Raw genomic sequence first — 10,004 nt, 5'->3', positions numbered from 1 at the left:
AAGAAAGGTATACACAAAGACCTAAACTCGAGCAATCAAAAACACTCAAACATAGACACCGTTCCCCGACAACGGTGCCATTTTCACGAGAGGAAAACTAGGTCGTTATCTAATCTTCCCTCGGTCAAACTAAATTTATAAACACTTAACAAACCTAAATACGAATATAGAGGCAAGTCAAGGGTCGAACCCAAAGGAACGGTAATGTTCAAACCTTCATTAATCATTTTAATCTCAACAATCAATCAACACAATTCCCAAATTAATCACAATTAATCAATCATACAAGTTTCACCCAATTCATATCCAACAACTATTCAAATATCATCATCTATCAACAAACAACTAAAGAAATCAAGAATCAACAATATATCAAGAACAACTACACTAATCAAGCATCAAACATCAAAATTACACCAAACAAACATGAAATTAAACAAAGCAATAAGGTGAAATAGAGTTAAGAATGCTCATTGATAATAGAGAGGATCTTCAACACAATTGTCACCCTTGTATCTTCAATATCTCAATCACCATTGAAATCTTTCACTTTCTCTCTCTAAAACTACTCCTAATCTAGAGAGAGGAACTCCTAATCCACCCTAATCCTCCTTAGAGGAGAGAGAAACTATTCTAAACTAAAGCATTTCATGTATGATGAATAAAGAAGGTCGTACACTATATATACAAAAGGAGAATATAAAAGAATTCGCAAGTAAAACCCAGAAACTCGCGCCCGTCGAGGAGAAAACCCCTAAGCCCGCGCCCGCGGGGCTAGGCCCGCACCCGCAGGGTGCCCGCGACCTTCACTCGGGAAGTTCCTGCATCAAATCGAGCGAAATTGTGCAGTAGCCACCCGCGCCCGCGGCCAGCCCGCGGTTGTGTTGCTGCGCGGCTGGTTGCGCGGCCGAGCTGCTGGTGCGTGGCTGCTCATGCTGCGCGCAAGGGAGCTAGGCTGCTGCACTTCTAGGCACTCGGCTCGCTTCCTTGACGCTCGGGATCGCCACCTCGGAAATCGAGCTTTTTGAGCTTGCTTAGATTGGCTTAACTTGCGTGCTTGGCTTCCCTAACTTGGCTCCGTTAAATTCCTTGAATGCACTTGAGCCCCCTCCTTGATTATTAAATCCGCAGGAACTCGACTTACCTCGACTTACCTGCAAAACAAGACAAAGAAACGGAGAAGCGAGAGAAAAAGCCGAGAAATGAATAAAATAATAACAAAACCATTAAAAGCACGCATTTCTCTAAACTAACACACAAACACGCAAATCGATCATTATTCCCTAAAAACACGACATAAATGAATAAAAACAAGCATAAAAATATAAAGAAAACATAGCATAAAGGTGCCATAAATGGCACGGATCAATTTTATAGAAGCTAAAGTTAGGGAGGTGCCAAGTCTTGCTAGTACCAGCAGTTGAGGTGTAGCAACCACATTAAATTTTTCATATTCACTGACCAAATTCATAGCCTTATTAATCACATCCTCAACTTTCACACCAAAATCCTTTAGCACCAATTAGCACAAATTTTCTATTTACTTATGAGACTAATTATTTTACTTTTACTAATTTCTAATTACTTTTAAACATAACAAGAAGCACTAACAATTCATATTCACTCGGTTTGTAAGCAAGAGGTATGAATAAGTCTCACCAAAATTACAGACCTAAAAATTGATAATGACTAACTAAGTTGGCCTCTTTGAACATCAGAATAAGTAACTATCATAATTCCAACAAAAACAGACAAGGAGGTTAATGATTTGTTTGAAATATCTCAAATCAAATTAGTTTGCAAAATTTTTCATAATTTGGACAAATTCATAAAAAAAATATCAAAAAATTCCAAACATAATTTTCAGCAAAATCCAATTTAATTTGAAAAAAAAAAAGATTAAATATCAATAAAAAAAATATGGCTTAAACTTTTTATAAACCTAGAAAAATATTATGCTTTATATGAATGGATTTCATGTTAATTTATGATCGTTTACATGTTCACAACCTCATAAATTATAATCATAATTCGAAGTTCACTATCGTCAACCCTAAATTCACAATACTGACAATAGATTAACGATAACCATATATAGATATAGAAATTTAGTGATTTAAAAACGACCACAAGAAAAAAATCGTACCTCAGAAGTTGCTTCAATGGAGTAAATAAAGCTTGAAAGTTGCTTCAATGGAGAAGTGAAACCTCAAAAGCCGCTTTGATGGAGGATATAGCAGTGGCTTCAATGGAGGAGAGAGGATTAGAGGATAGAGAATCGGGAGAGAGAGGTAAATTGGGTGATCTCTAAATATTAAAATGATCTTATCCATTCATTATTTTTTTAATCTAACGGTTGTAATGAGTTCTTAGTTCCTATTATAGAATTGGTTCTCATTATAACCTGGTCATATATATATAAGATTGTTTAAGTGATAACCTTGAATAAATATAGTATAGCTAGTTTCTCCCTTGTGGGAATTAGAATTAGATACTAGTAAACCCAAATTTGCGGCTAAACTCGCCGGTGCAGCCTAGAATACTCTTTTTTGGCCACAAGAAAGGAAACATCAGAGACAATTCTTTTTCCTGTTTGGTCTATGGTCTATCACTTATAGTTCAGCTTGAATATTGAACATGTTAAGAACCTCTTGGCAGGAAACTATTGAGGCTAATTTGTATGTCAGGCTATGAAGATAGGAACATTGAACATCTTTATTGTTGTTTGGCATTGAATTACTATTCTTACCCTAAAATATCCTACTAGCTCAATTGGTAGAGCATTGTGCATGTGCACAAAAGACGTGGGTTTGAATCCCACGTAGACTCTTTTAATAAATCATTCTATATTAGAGACACTTTTGAGATATTTGTATTTATTTTGAGTTAATTTTTTTAATCAACCGTTATAATATTCTTATTTACTTTTTAGCTTTTTTTTTGTTTACTTTTGTGTAAATACAATTTACTTTAGAGATATTTTAATCTACTTTTGATTTTTTTTTTTGAGCTATTTTGATTTACTCGTACTTTTTAATTTTTCTATTTACTTTTGAGACATTTTTATTCACTTTTGGAATAAATCGATTTACTTTTTATTATTTTGTATCAAATTTTGAGATAAATATGAAATTCACTTCAAAGTACCATTTGACCGATAGTAATGAGAGCAAATGTGTCCACTATAGGATTGAGTTAACCTCATGTTACAAACATCATCAAAAACAACCTTTAATTTGTTTGTATATCTTGGAGTTAATTTAATTTACTTTTCAAATATTTTGAATTACTTTAGAGTGTTTATTATTTACTTTTTGAAATAACCTATGAGGATTCGAACCTACACCTTTATGCATCCGCATAATGCTCTACCACTTAAGCTAATAGGTTTACTTTTAAGTGTTTTTTTTATTAACTTTAGACTATATTTTATTTACTTTAAGAGACAATTGGTCTAGGAATGAACTTTTTCCAAAAGATCAGGGCAAGCCAATTGAGGCTTCTGCTATTCACTTCAAAGTACCATTTGACCGATAGTAATGAGAGCAAATGTGTCCACTATAGGATTGAGTTAACCTCATGTTACAAACATCATCAAAAACAACCTTTAATTTGTTTGTATATCTTGGAGTTAATTTAATTTACTTTTCAAATATTTTGAATTACTTTAAAGTGTTTATTATTTACTTTTTGAAATAACCTATGTAGGATTCGAACCTACACCTTTATGCATCCGCATAATGCTCTACCACTTAAGCTAATAGGTTTACTTTTAAGTGTTTTTTTTATTAACTTTAGACTATATTTTATTTACTTTAAGAGACAATTGGTCTAGGAATGAACTTTTTCCAAAAGATCAGGGCAAGCCAATTGAGGCTTCTGCTATTGTTGTTGCTGCTAAATGCAGACTTGAAAAAGTTGTCAACAAGCAGAGAGGTTAAACATAGAGGGGGGAAGTACTCTCGAAAACATATTCTCACATAAGTTCAGACTCGTGGTTCTTTAGTTTGCCTAGACTATCTGAGTACTTCCAACTAAATTATATTCACCTACTGAGAGCATAGAGAGGGATAATGATAATAAGTTCTATGAAGGAACATTTCCTGTTAAGTTATTCCTTGTTAACATAAGAAATTGTAAACGTTGACAGGGAACCAACAGTTGGTGGGATTTTCTCCCACAAACTTGTTTATGGAAAGGTGTATACATGTAAGGCTATAGCAATTTGTTATATTAGATGGAATTTTCCCTCTAATGTAATTATTAGACAGCCAAAGTTTGCAATTAATGCAAACTGTCAATTTCAGGTGGGAGTACCACTAAGGATTTTGATCATGTTATGGAATTTTGCAGTTGCTAGTAGTTAGAATAAAAGGTTTAGGGAAAACATATTCAAATTATTCACAATAAAAATGTTACTCGTACTAAACTACAGTCGTATACTCATATGTATATACACTGATACAGTTATAAAAAGAAGGGATTGAGAAGGATTACCAGTTGATCTGTTATCTATGAACAGATTAGGAGATTGTCAGTGAGTGGCTAGTCTACCATAGCCAAATGCCCAAATCAGTTGATGGCTTCAAGTTAATAACAAAATAAGAATCTCCAAGAGCACAAAATTCATAAAAGAAAAACTTACTTTTAAGACTAATTGGTTTACTTTTACTAATTTTCAATTTACTTTTAAAATGATCATAGTTAGAATAACATACTGCTAAACTACTGCCCTCCTCCGGTACTGCCTCTGTAATTTTTATCAGGAAAGATAAATCATAACCTAAGACGGATACTACTTACTGACTCAGTGGCGTAGATAGGAACTATAAGAAGCACAACAACAACCCATTTTTGCTCATGGATAGAATTTTTCATATCAAAATTGTCATTAGTACATTTTCATTTGACAAAGAAAAGGAGACATGAAGCAGCAGTCAATGAAGGATGTGAAGTATAACAAGCTGAAGTAAACACAGTACAATGATACCAAATTCTAGTGAATACGTAAATCCTATAACAAGTGAAAATTAAATTATGAAAAAATCCTCAACCAGAAGCTCTTTGTTTAATAACTTTTGGAGCAGTTTAGTCTACTTTAAAGCATATCTAAATTAGTTTTAGAATTTGTAGCAGCAATAACAATAGTGATCTTACCAAGTTGAGAAGAGCCACTTCCAATTAATAAATTCACAATCTTTTTATGGGGCTGTAGGACAACCTGAACCGCACTTGAATCATGCAAAATGGTCAAAGTTAGAAACATAAGCCACAAAACAATAAAGCTAATAACTCCCCAACATTCACAGAAAATCATCACCAATACACATACATGAAGCATCAACCAGAACAAAATCAACATGAACCCAATTTATTAAGCTCTTAAACCTCACACGTAAGAAAGGAATCAAACAAAGAATAACTAAGAACAATATAAAGTATCATATTATATATTGTAAAATCAAGCTATATCTAATATTGTAGATTTGTAGTATCAAATTAAGTCTACATTTCACTCAAAAAAGTACACATCATCTATCTAGAAAGTACAAAATCAATACCCAAAATTAATTTACTTTAAAATGTAATTGATTTACTTTTAATTGGTTTCTATCTACTTTGAATTTGCAAAAAATAATAGTAGAATTCATTGAGGCATTTTTTCAAACACTTAGTGCGCAGCAAAATCATCAAAATACAAGTTACCTCTAAAGTTGAGAAAATTGCAGCAAAATCATCAAATTGTAGAGGTAGTTAGGTATGACCAACCTGCACATTTAACAAACAATCCAGATTCATAAACTGCAAATTTGGAGAGAATTCCTTATCTAATCCGAAAATTTACCTGAAAATTATAATGAAGCTTCATAAACCACGATTTTGGACCTAAATCAGCATATGTATCTTGAAAGTACTTGCTTATGAAATCAACTTGCAGATTCAAATGAGAAATCGAACCTTTGCGTAATAATTTCAAAAATTTGAGTGCGAAAATGCATAATTAAAATCAAATCAAATATTTGTTAGATGAAACTATGAAGAACTAGAGGGTAAACATCTGGAGTAGAGAGAGAAAATGTTAGAGCGAGAAGGTGTGTATTGTACTGTGTAGGCATTTTGGACAGAAGCTAATCGCAACTGTTGATTTTATTATGATCTAACGGACGAGAAAGGTTCCTAGTTCTCATTTTAAGAGAGGTTCTCATTTTGAACAGAAGCTAATCGCTACCCACGTGAGGCTGTCGAGGCTGATGGGCACCTCGTGCGTGTGTGCGTAGTGTTGTGCGCATAGGCAGCCAGTTTATGCGTGCATGCGTGTGTGCGAGGGAATGCCGGTGCTGCTACGCTGGGCTGGTCGTGGCTGGTGCGAGCACAAGCAGCCCGTTTGCATGCCTGTTGTTGCGGGGAGTCCGATTGGATGTGCTACGTGCTTGTAGCACGATGCGCACAATCCCATCATTGGCACATTAACCCTGGGTTTTAAGGCAATGCTTTATAAAGCTAATTTATGCGTTGCTTAGTATGTAAATAAGGGTAATATGCGTAGACATTGCTTACGTAGAAATGTAGTGCAATAATGAGTTCGTACAACTTGGCCATCAAGGGCCACGTTATTGATGCGTGAAAGTTCACTGATGTGGGCGGTGTAACGCTTAGCGACATCTATCGGACCCACTCCCACATTCATTGAGCATCAAACGGTTGTGCGGGGTGTGAGCACTCCAAATCTTAGTGCTAGGCACTTAGATATTTTAGACTACGTAATTTTTTGCTTAAATTGTCGTTTTAATTATTTTGTTTATTTAATTAAAATTTGGAGGCTAGCCCTCGGTTTTTTGAGCGAATTTGCAAAATTTAATTTTGGCAAATATTTGGGTTTACCGACTTAATTAATTGGATTAATTAAGTTGCATGGGGAATTTAGTGGGAGCTTCATTTATTATTTTCATAACCGGTTAAAACAACTTTGACTAGTTTTAATTAGGTGTGTTAAATGGATTAACCACCTAGATTAGTTACTAGTTCTTGCGTGTTTATACATTGTTACTTGTTTATCGTTGTAAAATGCATGGGCCATTCACAGATAGTGAATGGATGAATGGAATGTATATTCTCTCACAAGTTTTATGAAATGGCAACTAGTGGGGCCCGATTAGGATAGAAAATACGGACTGTGATCCGTGATGTATTTTTGTAAATCTAAATACGGTCTGCGAACCGTTGAGTATTTTTGTACCTTAATATTTAGATTAGTCCTAATCGTAGATACTAGTAGTTGCATTTATTTTGGTCAAGTCTTGGAAGACGAAGCCATGAAGTTGCAAATGAAGATCTTTTGAAGATCTCATGGGGTCATGCTAGTTGCCAAATGCATCTCTATTTATGTTTTTCGATATATATATATATATATATATATATATATATATATATATATATATATATATATATATATATATATATATATATATATGAATTATATGTTCGATGCATGTTCAGGATTTCGAATGTTGTGATGATTAATTAAGTTCACTTAAATCAACCAACATAGAAACCCTAGGTCCCTAAATATTGAGTAAAACTTGTCATTCCAAAACAACACTTACCAACCGAACGAGGGTAGTGGTAGGCTACGCCAAAGCGAGGCATCACTACTTCTCCAAGGAACGTAAGGCATACCGGGTATGCAAGTTGGTTTTGGTTGTACTCAACAATATGAGTAATGGAGTCCTAACATGTCGTGGCAAAGTGAATAAATTGTTGAGAGAGCATTAGATGCGACGATTTATTCAACCGATAGTGGCTTGGAGCCATTAGCAAAGCGTTGCTTACCTTAGGAGATTGAGTGTTAAGACAAGCCAAAGCATGCTTAACCACTCTTTGTTTCTTTGGATCTTGGAATCGACTTATTCTCACCCAAAATGGGGACAACTTTTAAATGTGTGAATAATATGTTTTAAATAAATTTGATTAAAATGCATGAATTTAATCTTATTTAAGTATTATGAATGGTTTTTCATTTCAAATTCTTTCAATTATAGAATCATGTCTTCAAATAACTCAGACAACCAATTCTCGTTACGCTAAATTCTCGACAAGGAGAAGTTGATTGGGCCAAATTTTCTTGATTGGCAAAGGAACTTGCGAATTGTTCTCATGCAAGAGTAAAAGGAATATGTCCTTGATGAGGAAATGCCTGAGGCTCCCAATGAGGAGGTGACTCAGGCTGCCCTAAATCAATGGCAAAGTGCCAATCGAGATGTCAAATGCATCATGTTGGCCACAATGTCTCCCGAGCTTCAAAAGACGTTCTTTGAAAAGGAGACAGCTTTTGAGATCATTTCTAAACTGTAGAATATGTTCCAAGAGCAGGCCCAAACTGAAAGGTTTGAAACCCATAGGCAGATCCTTGAGAGCAAGCTTAAGAAAGGAGATCCAGTCAGCCCACATGTACTCTAAATTATAGGATAGTTTGAGAACATGGGAAGGCTTGATGCAGGGTATTCAACCGAGATGGCAATTGACATCATTCTTCACTCGCTGCACAAAGGCTATCATCAGTTCAAGATGAACTATAACATGCATAACATGGAGAAAACCCTCACCGAGCTTCATGGTATGTTGAAGCAAGCAGAGCAAACGCTCAAGGATGAGGGAAGCATGATATGCTCATGATTAAAAAGGGCAAGCCATTCAAATTCTCACGCAAGAAGAAGAAAGGCTTTAAGGGGAAGGGTAAGAAGAAAACCTTTCCGCCTAAATCTAAAGCTATCAAGGATAACAAAGAAAAGAAGGTAGCGTCTTCTAAATCTGATTCCGAATGTTTCTACTGTAAGAAGAAGGGACATTGGAAGAGAGATTGCCTCAAGTTCAAGGAAGATAAGAAGAACGGAATCGTTACTTTTGAATCAGGTATATTCGTTATAGACTTTAACTTCACTAGCTTAGCATCATGGGTATTAGATACCGGATGTTGCTCACACCTTTGTTCCAATTCTTAGGGACTAAGGAACGCTAGAAGGCTAGAGAAGGGAGAGGTTGTACTCCTGGTAGGCAATGAAGCCAGAATTGGTGTCGTACCCATAGGAACTCTCAGTTTGTCTTTGCCCACCGGGCTAGTTTTGGAACTAGATAATGTTTATTATGTTCCTAATATTACCAAAAACATCATTTCAATTTCGGCGTTGGACGCCAAGGGTTTTGAATTTCAAGTAAAGGACAATGAATGTTCGTTTTATATCGATAATGTTTTATATGGTATTGCACATTCTTAAAATGGTCTTTATGTGCTTTATTTAGTCAAACAAGTTTAAAATGTGAATAATACTACCAAAAGAGATAAGACCATGGAGTCAAATCAGACTTACTTGTGGAATTATCGTCTTGGCCACATTAACATCAAACGCATCAAGAAACTTCTACAGGAAGGTGTTCTTGACTCTTTCAATTTAGAATCGTTTGAGAATTGCGAGGGATGTTTATTAGGCAAGATGATTAAACAGCCATTCTCCAAGTTGGGAGAAAGGGCAGGAGACTTTTTAGGTCTAATACACACTGATATATGTGGACCAATGAGCTCCACCACAAGAAATGGACACCGATATTTTATCACCATCACAGATGACTATAGTAGATATGGTTATGTCTACCTAATGTCGCATAAATCTGAATCGTTTGAAAAGTTTAAAGAATTTCATAGTGAAGTTGAAAATCAGCTTGGCAAGAAAATCAAAGCCCTTCGATCGGATCGAGGTGGTGAATACTTGAGCCAAGAATTCAATGACCATCTGAAAGAAAAGGGTATACTTTCAGAATTGACACCTCCAGGAACTCCACAATGGAACGGAGTATCCGAAAGGAGAAATCGGTCCCTGTTAGATATGGTACGATCAATAATGGTTCTTAGTGATCTTCCTCTCTCTTTCTGGGGACACGCACTTCTAACTGCGGCACTAACACTGAATAGTGCACCATCAAAAGCTATAGAATAGACTCCATATGAATTA

At 35.3% G+C, this 10,004-nt stretch overlaps 2 long non-coding RNA genes across 2 annotated transcripts; both read right to left on the bottom strand.

Annotated features, from left to right (window-relative positions):
- Positions 1-501: 501 nt before the first annotated feature.
- On the bottom strand, positions 502-2,465 carry LOC145630625 (uncharacterized). Its single transcript, XR_014112133.1, has 2 exons — positions 2,147-2,465; positions 502-1,154 (listed from the first exon to the last, which is right to left on the bottom strand). It is a non-coding gene; the product is annotated as an uncharacterized LOC145630625 (long non-coding RNA).
- A 2,954-nt stretch (positions 2,466-5,419) lies between these two features.
- Positions 5,420-6,099, bottom strand: LOC145630623 (uncharacterized). Its single transcript, XR_014112132.1, has 2 exons — positions 5,846-6,099; positions 5,420-5,769 (listed from the first exon to the last, which is right to left on the bottom strand). It is a non-coding gene; the product is annotated as an uncharacterized LOC145630623 (long non-coding RNA).
- Between the last annotated feature and the right edge of the window lie 3,905 nt (positions 6,100-10,004).

Source organism: Chenopodium album, chromosome 5 (assembly GCF_948465745.1).
Source record: "Chenopodium album chromosome 5, dcCheAlbu1.1, whole genome shotgun sequence".
NCBI lineage: Eukaryota > Viridiplantae > Streptophyta > Magnoliopsida > Caryophyllales > Amaranthaceae > Chenopodium > Chenopodium album.
The sequence above is the reverse complement of the archived record's forward strand: the minus strand, read 5'-3'. Positions and strand labels throughout refer to the sequence as shown.